The sequence below is a fragment of the Mobula hypostoma genome, chromosome 17 (assembly GCF_963921235.1).
Source record: "Mobula hypostoma chromosome 17, sMobHyp1.1, whole genome shotgun sequence".
Taxonomy (NCBI): Eukaryota; Metazoa; Chordata; class Chondrichthyes; order Myliobatiformes; family Myliobatidae; genus Mobula; species Mobula hypostoma.
In genome coordinates, this window is record NC_086113.1 from 38,691,476 (window position 1) to 38,713,794 (window position 22,319).

The 22,319-nt window shown below is 41.1% G+C and overlaps 1 protein-coding gene across 1 annotated transcript in view; it reads right to left on the reverse strand.

Moving 5' to 3' along the window:
• The window catches only part of zgc:158766 (uncharacterized protein LOC100009641 homolog), a 357,736-nt gene that overhangs the window by 331,375 nt on the left and 4,042 nt on the right, over positions 1-22,319 (reverse strand). The gene's annotated exons all lie outside the window — the stretch shown is intronic.

Sequence of the window (22,319 nt, forward strand, 5' to 3'; positions counted from 1 at the left end):
CAAATCTGGTAAATGGTCACAGCACACTTAATAGTCAACAAAGATTTCAAAGAGAGAAGTATAACAAATCTATTTAATTTTTGACATAAACAGCAGGGCAGTAAAGGAACATTGGGGATGGTAGATATTAGTAAATGGATTTTAGAAGCATCTGACAACATGCTGGAAGACATTTTGAAATTCAGAGTAATATTTCAAGGTAGAATTTTTTCTTAAATGGCAAGTGATGAAGAAGTGCTGTTATTTAGTGGGACTGAGGTGTCTTTGCTCACAATTCAGCACCTAGTACCAGTACAAACTTTTAGGAAACCAAATAATCCATCCTCTTTTATTGCAAAAAGATGAAGTCTTAATCCAATTATATTCGATCTTAATATAAGCACAGACAGTATGGAATGCTGTACATTGTTTGATTTCCTTAGCTAGAAGACACACACTCACCAAAGAGGGAATGCAGCTAACATTTTCCAAATTGAGTCACATAACAGATCCTGCAGATGGGTGGAATGCTTGTCCTTTAAGGAGACCCCAGATATCACTGGAGTTGTATGTAGTCTCCAGACTATTAACCATAATGGATTAGATTTAAATGAGACTGCTTGCCAGGAACTGGAGTTTAGTGAAATTTATTTAAACTTATGAAACAATCATTTTGATTAATAATGGCTATTCTGGGTCATTTGTATCACATACCTTATATCAGTCACATCATGCTTTCCAAGGAAATGAAATGTAGGCTACCTCACAGCTGTATTGTTTACCCAGCTAATTCAAATCTCAGCAATGCTGGAGACCCAAGAGACTGCATATGCTCGAAAATGGAGCAACAATTGTTTCTTGCCACGTCCCTTCCTTCTAAAGATTCAAACATTCCATGGATGAAAAGTACATTTATTATCAAAGTATGGATGCACTATACTACCAGGATTTGTCTTCCTCACAGACAGCCACAACACTAAGAAAAACCATGGAATCTATTCAAAGAAAACATCAAAACCACCCCCACCCCATCATGCACCAAAAAATAACCTGCACAGCAAGCAGCACCAAAAAATGAGTGAAAAACACAGAATATAAAACACAAAATCGAAAAGTGTCCAGAGTCCAGATACATTCACTTCAGCTCAGAGTTTGTTATCTGCAGGCCACCCTGATTCAAAATCTCCTAAAACAGCAACAACAACAAAAAAAGGAGTGACCAGGAACTAGAAACACATCATAACGTGAACTACAAACTCCAATCCACAAACTGCGCTAATTCTCCTCCTGTGCTGGCCATCCTTCCTCTCCACTCCACTCTCAGTGCTTATGCAGGGTTTCAAACTGAAACAGCAACAATTTCTCTGCTCCTTCCCACAGATGCTCTGTTCCTCCAGCAGCCATTTTGTGGTACGTTCTGTATCTGGAACTTGCTCCAATCCACAGCATGCACTATTTTCAATCTTCAAACACCCGATGGCTGGAGCCACTTTACCTGATCCCAGAAGATACTTTATATTTAAGAGAGTAACACAAGAAATAGGAACTTGCTTTATGCACCCTCTCACACCACTTTTAGGTCTGTTTTACCTTTCGACATACTCATAGCTGATCCAATGCCTCAAATCCACTTAGCTCTTTGATTTACCGTAAGATCAAACATTTTCTAGTGTTAGATCTAACCAACGTTAACAACACAGCAGTCTAAGAGAACTCCTAATGATTTATAACCCTCGAGAGAAGAATTCCTCCTCAACTCAGTTCAGCTGAACTACTCTCCATCACCACTTTTTATTAAATGAAGGCTCCGTACACTCAGCAAGCATTGCTGTCTGCATTAAATACGATCTCATTAAGTAGCCCTTCTGGACCAGATGTAACATTTCATGATTTAGTGAGTCTATTAATATTAGCATTAGTAGACATTTACTAGGTTTTGGGCACTTGCAGGTTCATTCAATTTACTTTTTGTTGTACTATCTATAATTCCCATAATATGGTCCCAAATACATTGTTTCATGTGTGAAATATCTTGCTCTCGAAAGCTAATGACGACAAGACCAATTGTAAAACAATCAAACTGAGGCTCGTTAAAATTGTAAGGAATACCACTCAAGCCTGTTAGGAGTTTGGCATATTGTCATTTAATTTAATTTATGCAACATAGCATTGACTAATCTGGGCTATATTGAAAAAAATATTGAAATTTATTGAAATTAAAATATATCAGCATCTTGCACATCAATTATGCATTCTAAGATGGACATATACGAGAGTAATTAGAATGCATTTGCATGCCCAGGATTCCTTAAGGACATGGGATATTTTATGAGAGAAAACAAACGAACTCCTCCAAAGCCACAAGTTATTCCTATAAGGCATGAGATGAGTCTATTACTTTGGGTCATTAAGGTGAAGTCTCAGAAGGAGGTTATTTCTAACCTATTTACACAAGAAATGAAAGTAAATCTAAATTTAAAAAAATAATAAAGGCTAGTCTTCAAATGTCACTGAACTCAAAAGCTAAATTGAGCCCTGCACAAAGTGAATTTAGAGGAAGTGCAGGATATTTATGGACTGGCAGCAGGAGTTATACAACAGTTATTTTATCAGCATTAGTTTGTTTTTTTTAATCTCTGCTCTCTTCAGTGGCCAGCATTGAACAAATCAACAGTCTGATCATGGTAGCCTCCAACTTAATTGCATGAACATTGATTTCTCTACCTTCCAGTAAGCATTCCCTTCTCTTTTTATCCCCTCATCCTCTCCTTTGTTTCCACATATTCTGGTGGCCTTCTCACCCTTTCTCTTTCCCTAACCTATCTTCGTGATCTGCCCTCTGAATCCCCATCTCCTTCCCCACATTCCATGTCCTCTCCTATCAGGTGCCTCCTTCATCAGTCCATTACCTCTTTCACCCATCATCTTCCAGCTTCTCACATCAACCCCCACCCCTCACCCACTGACCTTCCCCTTCACCAGTCTCACCTATCAGCTTATGCTTCCCCTTCTGCCACCTTCTTATTTTGGCTTCTGCTGCCTTCCTTTTCAGTCCTGATGAAGAGTCTGTTGGATCTGACTGCTTAATTCTTAGCTTTAACTATTTAATTGTTATTTTGTTTGCAGTTTAACAATGAATTATCTATTTGTATTTTATATAATTACTTATACTCAAGTAACTCCTTATTATGATTCCTAGTAGCTATATTCCTCTAGTGGTTATACATAGTATAATTCTGGAAATCTCTAGAAGCTTTGTTGTTCTGCATTAAGTGAATAAGTATTTCCTAGTCCTGACGAAGGGTCTTGGCCCGAAATGTTGACTGTACCTCTTCCAATAGATGCTGCCTGGCCTGCTGCATTCCACGAGCATTTTGGGTGTGTTGCTTGAATTTCCAGCATCTGCAAATTTCCTCATGTAAGTGTTTTCCCATTGGTTAATTTGGCACTGCATTATTGAGTAAGCACTTTCTAATTGGTTAACTCTTATCTATAGATTTGAATGGAAATTTTCTTATCTCAGTACAATAAAAATAGCTGTTTTATGCTAGGTGCCACCTTTAGTTTCTCTGCTCTTCAACAAGTAGACCCCCTTTCACTGTTTCACTTTCTCTTTGTTCTAAAAAGTTAAAATGATCAAGAAGCAACAAGTTTTGCACCTCATTTCAGACTTCTAAAAGAACCTTGGATTAAAACCCCAGAATCCAACAAGTCTCAGACCAAAACACTGACTGTTTGTTTCCCTCCATGACTGCAGCCTGACCTGGTGAGCTCTTCCAGCATTTTGTGTGTGCGTTGTTCAAAATTTCCAGCATAGCAGAATCTCTTGTGTTTTTGATTCGTGGTCTGAGAAAATGGTACAGTCATTGTTTTCATATCTTCATAGTCTTCCATTAGAGAATTGTTGAAGTGAAAAAAAGCGTGGATTGGGACAGGTTGTTCTCTGGCAAAGATGTGATTGGTAGGTGGGAAGCCTTCAAAGGGGCAATTTTGAGAGTGCAGAGTTTGTATGTTCCTGTCAGGATTAAAGGCAAATTGAATAGGAATAAAGAACCTTGGTTCTCAAGGGATATTGCAACTCTGATAAAGAAGAAGAGGGAGTTGTATGAAATGTATAGGAACAGGGGGTAAATCAGGTGCTTGAGAAGTATAAGAAGTGCAAGAAAATACTTAAGAAAGAAATCAGGAGGGCAAAAAGAAGACATGAGGTTGCCTTGGCAGTCAAAGTGAAGGATAATCCAAAGAGCTTTTACAAGTATATTAAGAGCAAAAGGATTGTAAGGGATAAAATTGGTCCTCTTGAAGATCAGAGTGCTCGGCTTTGTGCGGAACCAAAGGAAATGGGGGAGATCTTAAATAGGTTTTTTGCGTCTGTATTTACTAAGGAAGCTGGCATGAAGTCTATGGAATTGAGGGAATCAAGTAGTGAGACCATGGCAACTGTACAGATTGAAAAGGAAGAGGTGCTTGCTATCTTGAGGAAAATTAAAGTGGATAAATCCCAGGGACCTGACAGGGTGTCCCCTCGGACCTTGAAGGAGACTAGTGTTGAAATTGCGGGGGCCCTGGCAGAAATATTTAAAATGTCGCTGTCTACGGGTGAAGTGCCAGAGGATTGGAGAGTGGCTCATGTTGTTCCGTTGTTTAAAAAAGGATCGAAAAGTAATCCGGGAAATTATAGGCCGGTGAGTTTAACGTCAGTAGTAGGTAAGTTATTGAAGGGAGTACTAAGAGACAGAATCTACAAGCATTTGGATAGACAGGGGCTTATTAGGGAGAGTCAACATGGCTTTGTGCGTGGTAGGTCATGTTTGACCAATCTGTTGGAGTTTTTCGAGGAGGTTACCAGGAAAGTGGATGAAGGGAAGGCAGTGGATATTGTCTACATGGACTTCAGTAAGGCCTTTGACAAGGTCCCGCATGGGAGGTTAGTTAGGAAAATTCAGTCGCTAGGTATACATGGAGAGGTGGTAAATTGGATTGGACATTGGCTCGATGGAAGAAGCCAGAGAGTGGTGGTAGAAAATTGCTTCTCTGAGTGGAGGCCTGTGACTAGTGGTGTGCCACAGGGATCAGTGCTGGGTCCATTGTTATTTGTCATCTATATCAATGATCTGGATGATAATGTGGTAAATTGGATCAGCAAGTTTGCTGATGATACAAAGATTGGAGGTGTAGTAGACAGTGAGGAAGGTTTTCAGAGCCTGCAGAGGGACTTGGACCAGCTGGAAAAATGGGCTGAAAAATGGCAGATGGAGTTTAATACTGACAAGTGTGAGGTATTGCACATTGGAAGGACAAACCAAGGTAGAACATACAGGGTTAATGGTAAGGCACTGAGGAGTGCAGTGGAACAGAGGGATCTGGGAATACAGATACAAAATTCCCTAAAAGTGCCGTCACAGGTAGATAGGGTCGTAAAGAGAGCTTTTGGTATATTGGCCTTTATTAATCGTAATATTGAGTATAAGAGCTGGAATGTTATGATGAGGTTGTATAAGGCATTGGTGAGGGCGAATCTCGAGTATTGTGTTCAGTTTTGGTCACCAAATTACAGGAAGGATATAAATAAGGTTGAAAGAGTGCAGAGAAGGTTTACAAGGATGTTGCCGGGACTTGAGAAACTCAGTTACAGAGAAAGGTTGAATAGGTTGGGACTTTATTCCCTGGAGCGTAGAAGAATGAGGGGAGATTTGATAGAGGTATATAAAATTATGATGGGTATAGACAGAGTGAATGCAAGCAGGCTTTTTCCACTGAGGCAAGGGGAGAAAAAAAACCAGAGGACATGGGTTAAGGGTGAAGGGGGAAAAGTTTAAAGGGAACATTGGGGGGGGCTTCTTCACACAGAGAGTGGTGGGAGTATGGAATGAGCTGCCAGACGAGGTGGTAAATGCGGGTTCTTTTTTAACATTTAAGAATAAATTGGACAGATACATGGATGGGAGGTGTATGGAGGGATATGGTCCGTGTGCAGGTCAGTGGGACTAGGCAGAAAATGGTTCGGCACAGCGAAGAAGGGCCAAAGGGCCTGTTTCTGTGCTGTAGTTTCTATGGTTCTATGGTTCTAATGGCAGGATGCACAGGTTGCGTAACAGACTGACAAATTACAGCAAAAGGCACCTTCCATGGCTACCTTCATACTGGCACAGGGTCATCAAGCTCAAGGTTAATGAAGGTACCTCTTAGATCTCTTTTAAATCTCTCCCATCTCGCATCTGTGCCATCTAGTTTTGAACTCTGTAACCCTGTGAAAAAGACTGACTGTCTACCTTATCCATAGCCCCAATGATTTTATAAAGTTCTGTACGGGTCACCTCTCATTCTCCTATGCTCCAAGGAGTGAAAAATCTGCATACCCAACCTCTCCCAGTCACTCAGGGCTTCCAGTTCAGATAGCATCCTCATAAATCTCTTCTGCACCCCCCGCCCACAGCTTAACAACGTCATTCCTATAATAGGGTGACCAAAACTGTTCACACACTCTAATTATATATAGAACTAGTTCTACAGAGCAGGAGGATTTTAGTGAATATCCACAACTTTTACCATACAGGAAACCAATCCAGGCCGAGAATGCTCCACCAGCCAAGTACAAACAATGCCATTACTTAGACCATAGAATCTGGCTGTGTCCAGACCAATACTTCTCCTGCCATGGCCATCAACAGAACAAGCTAATGCATCATTTTTCTTTGCTTGTGGGAATTTTGCGTGCATAAATTGCTGATTACTTTTACTAGTGTAAAATGATGACCATACAGCAAAAACAAAATTGGATCTGCCAAAATTCTTTGAATCCAAAGGTCTTAAGGATGTTTGGTTTTGATCGAAGAATTCTTCCAGCATTCCCGTTTAAGTTAGTTTTTTTTTCATAACCTCGACATCCAGATATTAAGGTATATAACACACACCTAGGACTTAAAGAAAATGTTTGGAAAATTGCCATCATTCCTCAAACTTCAGAGGGAAGTCCAGGATACTGTAGGCCACACAGCTAAAGCTGCAGAGCTGTGTGAGCACCACCCAGAGGGGAATTATTTCAGCTGGAGCAGGGCATCCAAGATTCATATGATGATGCACTGTTGGCAGGCGAGAGGTTAACACCATCCACCTAAGTGTGCTTGAGCACCTTATAAAACATAAAAGATACAAATTCAAACTCACAAGGTTAAGCATTATCATTATAATTCCATTTGATTCCATGCTTTCAGCAAGGTGATATGAGGTAAATTTATGTGGTATGCGTTTAATATGTATCTGACTACCAGGTATCTGATTACCTTTCCCTTCAATGGCCAATCGAGTTAAAATTAAAGAAAAGGGATAAAGATGACATTTATTTGTCACGTGTACCTGAAAACAATGAAACATACAGTGAAGAGCATTGTTTGTGTCATCAGAATCAGGGTCTAGTTTATTTTCACTGGCATATGTCATAAAATTTATTGTTTTGCAGCAGCAGTAGAGTACAATACATTCTAAAAAAAACTATAAATTCCTATAAGAAACATACATATTTAAAAGAAAAATATTAAATGGGGGCAGCATACAAGAGCATGTTTGCAATTCACTAGTTCAAACCCTAACCTTACGACTTTAAAATGAGGGAGGACATAAGAGCACCCAAAGGAGACCAATGCAGTTACAGGGAGAACGTACAAACTCCTTCCTGACAGTGGTGGGAATCAAATCCCAATCAACGATTACTGGCACTGTAAAGCATTTGCACTAACCACTGCACCCACCATTTAAAAAAAAATTAAGTTGATGTCCAATCCTTCTTTGCCCAAGGCTGTCCATCTCTCCCTCATTCTTCACTCTCTTCTGTGAGGAGGAGAAATGGCTTCAATGAATCAGGAGAGAGCTACAGGATGATGGGTGGAATGTATTTGGTGAGGATAACAATGAGAGAGACAAGGATAAAATTACTTATCAGTGTTCGACAAAGGAGAGGGGGAGAGGGGGAGAGGGGGAGAGGGGAGAGGGGAGAGGGGGAGAGGGGGAGAGGGGGAGAGGGGAGAGAGGGGAGAGAAGAGGACTGAGTATGTGTCAGATGGCTGATGCAAATTTTACTGAAGCAGGCTTAAGAAGGGAGAATGAGGGTGTTACACATACTCACTTCACCACTCCTAAATCCCAGGTTCTTATGGTCTTTAGAATGCTTTTGTAATGTAGCAAAGACTGTACCAATACAATCCTGAGGCTAACCTCACTGGTAACCATCAGCCTGTTTTACTAGCAAGCCTCGTCTTCTATCTGGCTTTGAAAAGGTTTTTGTCCTTTTCCCTTACTACCATCAAAACTTCCTTAAGGCTGCTGATATTTGCACAGCCATGCCTTACACCCCAGTTTGATGGATCTAGTCACTGAAGACAAACCTTAACCCAAAGTCATAGATCTGAATTCCAAAATACCAGAGACTGTTTACCTTGGATATTTACTGTTAATAAGGAAGGGTCAGCACAAGACTTCTACCACTGCAGCTGAAAGTTCACTGAAACAGGTCAACAATGAAGGATTGACAGTATTTGCTTCTGTAACTGCAGAAAAAAAATTCAGGACTCACACACTTTCAGAAATTCCTCACGACTGAACAGTCCTGTCATTTGAATGCAGAACAATTGCAACCTCTTTTGCAACCCTTTTCTGTTTTCACTATTAGAATCTGTTAGCTGGAAATTGAGATTGTTGAAATATTAACTCCTCACTCCACCTTCAAGGAGCTCTCCCCTGTTACTCCAAGGCAACCTTTGCACAGAAACAGCAGTGGGGAAACACGCAATTGTCCCTTCTGGTCTACACCCTCCCCAGTAGTTCATGCTTGGCTACATTCAGTCTGATCAACACACTTGTGTTCTTTTCTCTCAATAAGCTGATCCATCATTTGTTTTACGGGTCAACGCTTTTCCATCAACCTGACAGAATAGCAAGTTCCCTACTCAAACATTTCTCTGAACGCTAGTTTTTACTGCATTGCTTAACAGATTTAGCATCACACAGCAAAGAAACATTAAACAGTGCTCTGTGCAGAGGTGGTGATCCCTGACCCATCCTCCTTCATAATGTTCAATCACCATAATAGGAATATGGAAGGGGAATAACATTTTCACATTTAGCAATATCATGTTGCAGAAATCTTAGCAATGAGGAAAGGCATCTGAGAGAATCTCAGTAAAGACAAAGATACGCATTTATTTGTCACATGTACATTGAAACATATTGTACAGAGAAGTGAATCGTTTTGCATCACCACCACAGTTTGAGGACTGTGCTGGACTGGCAGCAGTATATTATTGCTTTTTAGTTTAGTAGAATATCCTAGACATAATTTCCAATATCACAATAAACCAAAGTTTTTCTCTGCATCTGGAGAGTGGAGTAAGAACAGTGTGCTTCAGCACACTAACCCAGTCTAGATTCTTGTAGTTAACATTGCCAACCAGGGAGTTAATCTTATGTGGAGCACATTTATTGCTTATAGACAGGGCAAGATGCTACATGAATACTAATGATAACCAAGAGGGAAACAGACTGGAGCTCTCCTGAGGTCAATGAATTAGTTATTGTGGATGTGTCGTCATGCATAGTGTGCTGAAATTATGGCGGGCACTAGTGAGGGAGAATGAGATCTTAATTCAGCTCTAAGAACTTACTGAATTCCTTTGACTACACTGCTGATGATGATTGTGACTGAAGTGAAACTTCTGAATAATTATGACCCAAGTGATAAGAACACAGAAAGTAAAGAACAAGAGCATAACTATATTTAACTATATTTGCCTAAGGCTGTTGCTGTTACACACTTTAGCTGGAGCCACAAGAAATTGAGGATAAATTGATAAATAGAAATTAGAATCCTGATTGATATCCACATTTTGGGAAACCAGGGAACCTAAGAACAAAGGAAATAGGAATAGGAATAAGCCACCAGGCCCATTTGACCTACTCTGTCATTCAATAAGATCATGGAATCATCCAAAGTTCAAGGTAAAATTATTATCAAAGCACATATATGTCACTATATTCAACCCTGAAATCCATTTTCTTCTGGGCATACTCAATAAATCAATAACAGAATAATAACCATAATAGAATCAATTAAAGACCACACAAACTTCAGCTTTAAACCAGTGTGCAAAAGACAACAGATTGTAAAAGTACATGTAATACCCTTGTTTAAGACCATGCTTTATTGTATTAATACAGTTATGCTGTTGGGTATTTTATTTTCTGAAGGTTATCTCAAAATGCAAAGCTATATAAAAAGTGTTCCTTTAATTACGTTATACAATCGGGTATTTCGTTGTTTCATATTGGTGGTTAAAATAAAAGTCCAGTTGATCAAGTTAGGCTTTTCCAATGTGCCAGTAGGATTTTCTGGGGAGAGTGCTGGAAAAGAACGGGATAGCTATTTTTTGAGAATGTATAGGATCGAAGAAGGAGAAAGAAGGAAAATGGGAATGAACAAGGAACATAGCAGAAGAACATGGTGAAATGTTCATAGAACCCATTTGGAAGGACAGATACTGATGTCAGAAAGTCTTCAGGCACACAGTGGTCTCACGGAGGAATGTACAGATAACTTTTAGTTAGTTAGTTAGCGCACAATCTTGGAGAAAGTTTAAAACCTTGTCCTTGGACATTGTGTGGATATTTATGTTTCACCTGGACTGTGTAGACAGACAGAACTGTTCGGTACTGTGAGTAAGCTAAGTGAAGCAAACTGAATCGGTTACACAACAAACAAGAGAAAATCTGCAGATGCTGGAAATCCAAGCAGCACACACAAAATGCTGGAGCAACTCAGCAGGCCAGGCAGCATCTATGGAAAAAAGGACAGTCGTCAGTACTTTTTTTCCATAGATGCTGCCTGGTCTAAGTTCCTCCAGCATTTTGTGTGTGCTGCTTTGATTACGCAACAATGAGCTCCAACAATTACGAGCACATTTATTTATTGGAAATGACCTTTTCATTGTTATTCCCATGCTCTGTCGAGTTATGTAGTTGTTAGCTTGTATTCACAGTAAAAGCTAACTTATTACGAGCCTACGGTGAGAGGGTTATATACAAAAGAAATGATAACAGTAAGTAAATCAGCAATAAATATTGAGAACATGAAATGAAGAGTCCTTGAAAGTCTGTTCATAGATTGTGGGAACATTTCAATGCTGGAGTTAGTGAAGTTGAATGAAGATATCCCTTTGGTTCAAGGGCCCGATGGTTGAGAGTTAATAACTGTTCCTGAAATTAGTGGTGTGAGTCCTGAGGCTCCTGTGTTTTCTTTCTGATGGCAGCAGTGAAAAGAGGGCATGTCCTGGGTGTGGGTGCTGCTTCCCTGTGACAATGCTTCATGTGGATATGCTTCACGGTAGGAAGGGCCTTACCCGCGATGGACTGGGGTGTAGTCATTACTTTTTGATCGGGGCATTGGTTGTCAACACTTTAGATGTCATGCCAAACGTTCAGAAACTCCTAAGGAAATAGAGCTACTACTGTGCTTTCTTCATAATTGCACTTACGTGGTGGGCCCTGACCAGTCCTCCAAAGTAATAACACCGAGGAATTTAATGTTGCTGACCCTCTCCAGCTCTGATCCTCCGATGAGCACTGCTCATGGACCTCCGGTTTCCTCCTCTGGAAGTCAATCATCAGCTCCTTGGTCTCGCTGACCTTGAGTGAGAGGTTGTGTTGTGGAGCCACCCTGGAAGATTTGCAATCTCCCTCCAATATGTTAATTTATCAGTATTCAGCCAACGACAGTTGTGCTGTCAGCAAACTTGAATATGGCATTGGAGTTGTACTTAACCACACAGTCATAAGTGTAAACAGAGTACAGCAGTGGGCAAAGCACACAGCCTTGTGGTGCACCTGTACTGATGGAGATTGTGGAGAAGACGTTGCTGCCAACCCAAACTGACTGGGGTCTGCAAGTGACAAAATCAAGGATCCAGTTGCACAAGGAGGTATTGAGGCCAAACACTAGAAGCTTATTGATTAGTTTTGAGGGGATGATTAATCATTCACTTTTTTGTCAAGTGTTTATCCATTACCAAAATAGTGATACTGGACTGAGTTAGTGATATCTGATGATCACTAGATCTAAGAACGCTGTGATTCAGAGCCAGGAAGCCATGTCGTAGGATAAATAGTAGATACTTTACTCATTTTGCATATAATTATCTGTGAAAGAATGATTCAAGTGGTCCCAAAACCCTTCACTACCCCCTTTAACTTCTAGATTTTCCTCAACTATATATCCACTTTACTGTGAAAGTTACTATTGAATCTGCTAGCACCACAGTAGATACATCACCAAAGTGATGCATTCTCCTTTGGAGGAATTGAGAGACTGGATTTGACAGCCAGGATGCCACAGGGATCAGTGCTTGGGTCCAGATATCCACAATATACATCAATGAGGGAATTATAGACAACACAGATCTGGAGGTAGGTGGAGAATTGAAAGTGTGAGTTGTGAGGAAGATGTAAAAACATTCTTCTCTGTTTTAGGCACATTGAGCAAGTAAGCAAATAGATGGCAGGTGCAGTTTAATGTGCATAACTGAAAGATTATCCATTTTCGTTATAAAAAAAGATTGAAGAAGAGAAATACCATCTGAATAGTAAGAGACTGGAAGAAGGAAAATAGGAGCAAATGTAGGCCACTCAATCCCTCAAGTCGGTCTCATCTTCCAAGTGAACATGGCTGATTTATACCAGGCCTCAACTCTCCATGCGCCAGATCTCCATAGCCCTCAATTCCCCACTCTGCTCCAGGATCTTGGCCTGAAAAGTTGATAAATTCTTCCCCCCAACCCCCCCCCCACATACTGTTCAATGCTTTAGTTTCTCCAGCAGATTGTACGATGCTCCAGATTCCAGCATCTGCAGTCCCTTGTGTTTTCAAATATTTATCCACAGGCTGTTCCCAGGTAACAGCAGAGTTCTGCTCCTGTGAGAAGTTCATTACGCAGATGACTCACAATCAGTGAAGAACTAACTTCCCCAGGGACAGAATATGCCTGTGGCCCTACAGCCTCTGGGAAATACATCCTGCTGGTCTCCCAGATGGTGGTTCAAACGTAAATTAGGCATTGGTAAGCTCTATATCCATTTTACATATTTCAAATAACCTAGCCTCTGCAACTCCCCCAAATCAGAACCAGAATCAGATTTACATTGTGAAATTTGTAGCTTTGTGGCAGACGACACTTTTCAAAGGGGATGCCCCAAAAAGGTGTCATCCATCATTAAGGAACCCCATCACCCAGGTCATACCCTCTTCTTATCGCTACCATCAAGGTGCTGGTACAGGAGCCTGAAGACACACACTCAGTGTGTCAGGAACAGCCTTCTGCCATCCGACTTGTGAATGGACAATGGACCCATATACACTCACCACTTTTTTGGTCTCCTTTGCTGCTGCTTATTTAATTCAATTTTTATATATATTTCTGATTGTAATTTGCAGTTTTTTATTAATATGTATTGTCATCTACTGCTGCCATAAAACAACAAATTTTACAACATACAGTAGGCCAGCGATACAAAATCTGATTCTAGTATCAGTTTAGATAGTCAAAAATATAGGTACTTCTATTCCGTACAACTCTGTGACTTTCTTGATAAGACAATCCTTTCACATTGATTTTAGCCTGATGAACCTCTTTTGGGAGGCTACCAATACTACTATATTGTTACTTAAGCATGGGGACCAAAACTGTGTACAGTCCTGTTGGTGTGCCCCACCAATACTCCATCCAACTAAAACTTCCATTTTTCTAAACACCAACCCCTTTACAATACAGAAAAAGAAACTGTTACTGCTTCTGAGCAGAATTTTGGTGAGATGCTGTCTGGAGTTGTAAGTGTAGTTCTGGCCTCGTTTAAAAACCGTGGTGGGAGAACAATTGTCAACAAGGTCTACCAGACTGATTGCTGGGATGATGATTCTAGGGTGCGACGAGAAATTAGGTAAAGCTGGTCTAAATTTGTCAAAATATGGAAGGATAATAGGGAATCTGAGAAACTTCTAGAACCAAAATATACCATGCTGTGATGCAATCAGTCAGAATGCTCTCCATTACACGTCTTTGGGAATCTGCAGAGGCCTTTGGTGACACTACAAATCTCCTCAAACCTCTTATGAAGTAGAGCTGCTAGTGTGCCTTCTTTGTGATTGCATTAATGTTTTGAGCCCAGGACAAAACCTCTGAGATGTAAATGTTCCCAACTGGCTAGAGAGCTAGAGGTCACAGCATTAAGATATGGGGTGTGCCATTTAGAACTGATAACAGAAAAAAATTCATTTATTCAGAGAGTGAGGGTCTATGGAATACTCTGCCACAGCAAGCTGTCGAGGTCAAGTCATTAAATATCTTCAAAAAAGAGGTAGTTATATTTCTTAATACTAATGGAACTCCATGATCATATTGAATGATAGAACAAGCCCAAAGGGGCTGAATTGCCTACCCTAAACAGGAGAAAATCTGCACATTTTAATTCCACGTCCCAGTCCCATTCCGATATGTCAATCCATGGCCTCCTCTACTGTCGAGATGAAGCCACACTCAGGTTGGAGGAACAACACCTTATATTCCGTCTCGGTAGCCTCCAACCTGATGGCATGAACACTGATTTCTCTAACTTCCATTATTAGCCTTCCTCCCCCCCTTACCCCATCCCTCCTATTTATTTATTTATCTCTCTTTCCCCCTCATAATAACTCCTTGCCTATTCCCCATCGTCCTCTGGTGCTCCCCTCCCCACTTCTTTCTTCCAAGGCCTTCCGTCCTATGATACTCCCCATTCCCCAGTCTTGTATCCCTTTTGCCAATCAACTTTCCAGTTCTTAGTTTCACCCCTCCCCCTCCTGTCTTCTCCTATCATTTCGTATCTCCCCCTCCCCCTCTCAGATCTCTTACTATCTCTTTTTTTTTCCATTAGTCCTGACGAAAGGTCTCGACCTAAAATGTCGACTGTACTTCTTCTTATTGATGCTGCCTGGCCTGCTGTGTTCCACCAGCATCCTGTGTGTGTTACTCGAAAATCTGCAGATGTTGGAAATCCAAGCAAAACTCACAAAATGCTAGAGGAACTCAGCAGGCCAGGCTTTTCATGGAAAAGAGTACAGACGACATTTCGAGCCAAGACCCTTCGGCAGGACTGGAGAAAAAAAAGCTGAGGAGTAGATTTAAAAGGTGTGGGGAGAGGAGGGAGAGACACAAGGTGATAGGTGAGACCAGGAGGGGGAGGGATGAAGTAAAGAGCTGGGAAGTTGATTGGTGAAAGAGATACAGGGCTGGAGAAGGTGAAGTCTGGTAGAAGAGGACAGAAGGCCATGGAAGAAAGAAAAGAGGAGAGGAGCACCAAAGGCAGGCGAATGAGGTGAGAGAGGGAAAAGGGGATGGTGAATAGTGAAGGAGCGTGGGGACATTACCAGAATTTTGAGAAATCAATGTTCATGCCATCAGGTTGGAGGCTACCCAGACGGAATATGAGGTGTTGTTCCTCCAACTTAAGCATAACAGTGGAGGAGGACATGGATAGACATATCGGAATGGGAATGGGAAGTGGAATTAAAATGGGTGGTCACTGGGAGATCCTGCGGACGGAGAGTAGGTGCTCGACGAAGCGGTCTCCCAATCTACGTCGGGTCTCGCCGATATACAGGAGGCCACACCGGGAGCACTGGACACAGAATATGACCCCAGCAGATTCAGAGTTGAAGTGTCGCTCACCTGGAAGGACTGTTTGGAGCCCTAGACAGTAGTGAGGGAGGAGGTGGAGGGGCAGGTGTAGCACTTGTTCCACTTGCAAGGATGAGTGTCAGGAGGGAGATCAGTGGATAAGGGAGTCGTAGAAGGTTGGTGGGGGGGGGGGTGGGGAAGGGAAAGACATGCTTGGTCTTCGCCCGAAGCATTGACTGTACTCTTTTCCATAGACGCCGCTGGCTTGCTGAGTTCCTCCAGCATTTTGTGGGTGTTGCTTGAATTGCCTACCCTTATTCTTATTCTTTTTGTTTTGATATAACTCACTGCATTACTAAAAACCCCTCTCTTGTGCAGTACAGCTTTTGTAGACATTTATCTTAAATCTGCATCATTATATTACTTGAAAATTATTAAAATATTAATATTTACTGCAGCAATTTGCTACACATCTTAAGTTTGCTTATTTACTGGATGGTTTGTTTTACCGCAACTGTATCTTTATCAGATATGGATACACAAGATTTAACTTTTTCTTTGCTTCAGATTTTACTTTTCCAGTCACTGCTCAGCACATCTCATTAACAAGTTTTAAAACTGGATATTTTTTTTCCTAACGTTCTTCCACAGAGGCAGAGGGGATTAAGTAGTCACTGAGCTTCTGCGAAGTGATTTCTGATAGTGTCTCTTCAGCATAGAGATGCTGTTGAACTTTTTGGAAGTGCTCACCTTCCTTTTGAGCACAGACCTAATGTGAATGAAGAACTCCAAAATGGCTGCAGAGTTATTGTTCAGAACCAAAGTGGCAGTGCCGCCAAATTACACCAGCCTTGTGTTTCTCTTGAGCGAGTGCAATGACATTAACTTGGTCATTTAGAAAATCATTTTACCCTTCATGCTGTGTTATTACTGCCCATGTTTTGCACGTACAGAACATCAGCTTTAGTTCATTTCGTAAATTAAGAACCTTTTTAAAATGCATAGAATACCTTAGTAATAGCTTATAGTTTTCCAACCAAGAGATGCCAACCATATTAAGGCCAATACATATCAGTATTAAGGAAGGAGAGAAGAAATAAACCAAAAGCATAATATTCTTGATGGAGCTAAAAGGCCCAGGGCTTGTTGCATGATATCGTCACAGAAATCTGATTAAGATGACACTTCCAAATGTCGCGACAAATAGCTAAGAAATCTGACTAAAAACATCACCAAAAATACCTTTTCCAAGGTAAGTTGTGTTAAATTATCGCCGCAAACAGTGAAGGGGTGAGCGATGGCGAGACGAGTTCGGGGCATGAATCGTTGCAGATGGAATTCCCCTGCCCATACAGCTGGCCCAGAAGCAAAGTTGGATCACTCTAGGTGCTGGAAGGAGATTCTGGGCAGTGGAGATTCGATTTCAATGCTTGTACAGCTGGCCCAGGTGTGAGGTTGGATCAAAGAGCTTGGGAGCAGTTTCAGGCTAGCTGACAAAATCTGGGCCTGGAGCGAGTCACTGGGCAGCGTGGTCTAGGCGTGGGTACTTCTGCAGCATCGGTGCCTGGGTCCAAGTGGAGATACCTTAAGCCATTTAGGCAATTTATACACCTGCCCAGATTGGAGCGAGAAATGATTTCGCTCGCTCTCTGCGATCTTCAGCCCACTCTCCAGGGCACCAGAGCCTCTTGCTGTTCCATCGTTTGGTCAATTTAAATGCCGGCCCAGAAAGACTGAAAAGACAGGGTGTTGGTCAGGATGAGAGCTGATTACACTCAATCTCCGCAATGATAATCTCCATGGTGTTAAGGCTATGAAGATTGCCCCTGCTGTTGTACTCCGTGCCCGCTAATATGATGAACTGATAAGCAAGTTCAGTTTGGGCCTACTCCAGGCTGCTCCAGGATTCGGATCTAAGGACTCAGTTGGGTTCAGAATGCTATTGTTCACTTCAATTATTTGCATGATTTGCATTTTTTCCCCTTTCTCTTGCACATCAGGTGTTCGTCTTATAGTTTTATTCTTTTTTTCTTTAATTGAGTTCTTTCTGGTTTCTTGCTTTGTGTCTATCTGTGAGCAAACAAATCTCAAGGTTGTATAATTTATACATTATTTGATAGTAAATGAATTTGTATCTTGAATCTTGAAAATCATAACACCAAATCACCGAGACATCAAAACATATTACCAAAAGCTGGGCCACATGTATTGAAGAGGTTGGGCTGATTGAAAACCTGTTTGAACTGTGGTCCTGTGCAACTGAAAACACAGCTGCCAGTGATGAACTCCCCAGCAACACACATCTGGCAGCAATTCATGCCAGCGTCTCTCCCCTTCAGCAACATGAGAATGCCAGGTTATCTCAGTGATGCTGTAACACTGCACATCAGGAAAAGAGATTACTACGTTTACTACATTTACAGAGGAATCGGCCTGCTGCCAGCCATTCTGAAAATCAGAAGGATCTTACGTAGTCCCTTCTTTCTGAGGGAGAGGAACTCCTCCAAATCACAATGCTGATCCCATTCATCATGGGGCAAAATGGACTTCATCCTTAGGACAAAGTGGGGAGCCACTTTTGCCTTCAAATGAGGCTATTTGTTTAACTTCATAAGTCCATCAACCTCAAGAAAATATGGAGTGTTGTTCTTAAATTTGGCTGGCCTCAAAAATTTATCACTATCCTCCACCTGCTCTATGATTTTATGTAATCTAATGCACACACCAAATAATCCACCACACAGCCATTCAGTAAACACTGGGGTCAGGCAAGGCTACACCATTTCACGGACTCTCTTCCCAATTCTTCCATGTTAGTGTTTCACCTCACCTCCAACAAATTCCCTACAGACACGAAGACAATCTACAGGACAGGTGAGAAACAATTTAACACTTGGAGTGTCTAGCCCACAAACAAGGCTACTCCAAATTCTGTCATTGACTTGCAGTACACAGATGACGACTGGATTTATCTGGTCACTCAAACGCAGAGCTCCGAACCACAGTTGATTCACCTGAAAGGCTGGACCTTCAGGTAAACAAAGATCCTATTCCACAAAACCATCTCTCAACCGTAAAAATTCATGACAAGCCTCTGGTCATGGTCGATCACTTCCCATGCGTTGGGAACCACTTCGCAAGAGGGGCGGACATCATCTCCAATACCTCAGCATAGCCTTTGGCCATCTATGGGAAAGAGTCCAAAGATCAAGATCTCAAACCTGTTATCGAGCCTGGTCAGTTGCAATACCTGTCTGCTGAATGCATCAGGGACGCGGACAATTTAGAGTAAGCAATTCAAATCACTGCACTGCCAAAGTTGGCTTTGTAAACTCCAAAAGATCTGTCAGCAGAATAAGTGAAGCTGACCAGCATCTTCTCCCAGGCCAACATCGTCCACATCAATATCCTGATCTCAACTAACCAACTCCAGGAAAAAGCCACAGTAACTGCTTGCCAGACACCAGGCTTCCAAAAGAGGCATTCCACTCTGAAAGTGACACAGAAAGTGGGTTCTAGAAGAGCATAACATTGTCTTAAGGATATTCACTTATAAAATTAAAATCCTCATTCCAGCCATGGCCACTCAACATGGAGAAGAAGCACCTGGCATTGCACTGGATATCCTGGCATAGCAGGAGGTGCGTGTAACAGCCTAAACAACCCACTCACTCACCCTCATCAAATTGCACCAGCCCCACATGGGTCTGCTGGTCACTTTAGCACTCATTGTGAAATAAAGGAAAATCAGGCAGCTTGTAAGTGCAGGAAATCTAAAACACTCAGTGGATCTGTAGGAAAAGGAACAGGAGTTAAGGTTCCAGGTTGAAGATCCTTTGGCAGAACCAGGAAGAAAAGAATCTCAATAAGCAGCAACACACACAAAATGCTAGAGAGACTCAGCAGGCCAGGCAGCATCTGCGGAGAGGAACTAACAATCAAGATCCTTCATCCGGACCCTTCTTCTGAAGAACCTTCTCTCCACGATGAAGGGTTTCGGCCTCAAACATCAGCCGTTTGTTCTCTTCCATAAGTGCTGCCTGAATCAACAAGTCCTTCCAGCATTTTGTGTGTGTAGCCCACGATTTCCAGCACCTGTAGAATCTCTTGCGTTTATCAATAAGCAGCCGGGAGGACGGGGGGCAGGGAGAATGTTCTTAGGTGTCTCTTAGTGACACCGAGACAAATCAGAACCTGGATAAACTACCAAAAACTAGACAAAATAATGATGGGGCAGTGAAAACCAGGAATGTAGGTGATGTGAAAGCTGCAAGGCGGTAGATGGTTATTTATAAAACAGGACAAAGCTACCGGGAAACTTCAGCGTAAAACCATGTCATCTTTCATTCTAGTGTTCAAGATATATCATTACCAGTTAAGATCAAAGATTACGGAGGCTCTGTTGCACACTGAGAATCATAGATCGGTGAAGAAAATATCAACATAGTATGATGATACCCTTTTCTCTGGAATAAAGAAGATCAATAATTTTTATGAAGATTGAGTGTGACAAAATATACACTTATATGAGTGTGGCTCATAGCTACGTGGAACCGTTGAAGCAGACAATACTGATGCACTCCTAAAGCTGAAGGGAATAAATGGACATTGGTGCAAGATGACAAGGAGGAATTGGCATGTTAGGAGGCTCTCATAATCAAGACTAATCAACCATTTCTATGTTGTAGATTCTATATAATTCAGCGAAGAGTAAAGCCAGTACATTACCCTTCAGTACTAGAGAGAAGGGTCACTCCGGATGGACAGATTTAGCTGGGCCAAATGGACTCTCATGTGTTGCTATGTTGTCATCACTTAGAGAAATTCACGAGACAATCAGTTGCCACTCGAGACAAGGAAGGACATTGGGATAAGTAGAGCTGAGGTCAGTCTTAAAGGGAGTTTTGCAATCTATTTATCTGTAAAACCTGAACTCACCATTGTCCGCTGGCTCCTATCTTCCTTCTTTTCAAATTCCTCCTTGGACACCTCCTTTGGCATCCCTGTTACCTTTGTCAGCTCCTACAGATCGTGCACATCCAGTCACTGTTTCCTAACTAGCCCTGGTTTTCACCATTCCTCCTGACTTTCAATTAATTAGGCCTTAATCAATTCCTTTTCCTTCTTTAAGATGCTCTTTAAAGCCTCCTCTTTTGACACCATTAATAATAGGACCTGTGTCTCATGTTGCCCCACTGAAACTGTGTCACTGCATTAAGATTCCATACAAATACAACTTGTTCTTCATATACTCAGTGAGTTTCCAGATGTACATTTAGTAAACCTGGAATGTAGAGTAAAGTATTGCTCAAAGGCACCCTCCTAGATTTATAAGTACTTAAATTGTTTAATTGTTAGTGACATTTGGCTGGAGAACAAAGAATAATCTATCTCCCTTTTAATAAGGAAATCTGTGAATTTACGGGAATGACTAAATGCATGTCTGGCAGCACTGGAATGGTTTTAAAAGTCTAGAAAATGTCCATTTGATCAAGCAGTGGTATTATCATTTGCTTTTACACTTGGCAAAAACTCTAATGCATTCATTGTGCGTTACCTAGGTCTTTAACCATTCACTTACATCATAAAGTTCCAACAGACCATAATTCATCAACATTAACATGCTAATTTTAATGAGGAGTTTAGTTTAATATTTATTAGGATAGTAGCAAAGAATGTTTAGAACCCTATGTCATTTGATCCTCAAGATGGAAATGACAACGTTTATGTTTTTCTTTTTAAAAACTAGCTCTATTAATCAATTTGATTACAAATTATATGTTTGGAATCTTTAATTTGACATATTTAAGTAGAATATAAACCTATTTTAGCCATTGTGTACAATCCAGTTTTTAGGATCTGAGATGGTCTGCATCTCAGACACATTAACCTGGGTCAGTGCTGCTGAAATATCATTCTCACACTGTTCGGAAGGAATGCAATGGGTTTGCAAAGAGCGCAGTACCAATAAACCAGATTGGACCAAGTTCTTTACTCCTATTTGGAATCACATGCATCTGCGGGGATGAGTCAAAATTTAGAGATATCAGTCAGAAGGGAGGGAGGGACAAGCGAAATGGTGTCAGCACCAGCTTAATACAGCTCGAGAAAGGTGGTGAACTGTCATAGTTAAAATATTTTGGTGTATTCCTTTTTGAAAGTACTAAATAACTGTCCAGTTATAGATAAATATGTTAAACATTCCAAGCTGTAAAATGTTTGCAGGATATCTGAACTAATAAATTATTGCCAAATTCAAAAGTTATTATTTCATGCAAGTCTGAAAAGTGAAGTTTCCTTGTTACTTTTCCATTTTCAATTATCTATTTATTGCTTCCCTTGTTAATGCCTCTCACGGAGGCAGAAAATACTAAAAATCAAGTCTTTTATTGTCATTTAACGATATACGAGGAGTGATTGATAAGCTCGTGGCCTAAGGTAGAAGGAGTCAATTTTAGAAAACCTAGCACATTTATTTTTCCTACATTTACACCTAAGTCCAGCGGTCGTGAGCATACGGATCCCTTCTTTGTAGAAGTCGGTGTCTTGGACCTCCAGAAAGTGGTCCACAGCAGGGGTGATTGATAAGTTCATGGCTAAGGTAGAAGGAGATGAGTTATTAACTTCAAACTTTCTGCATAATCACTC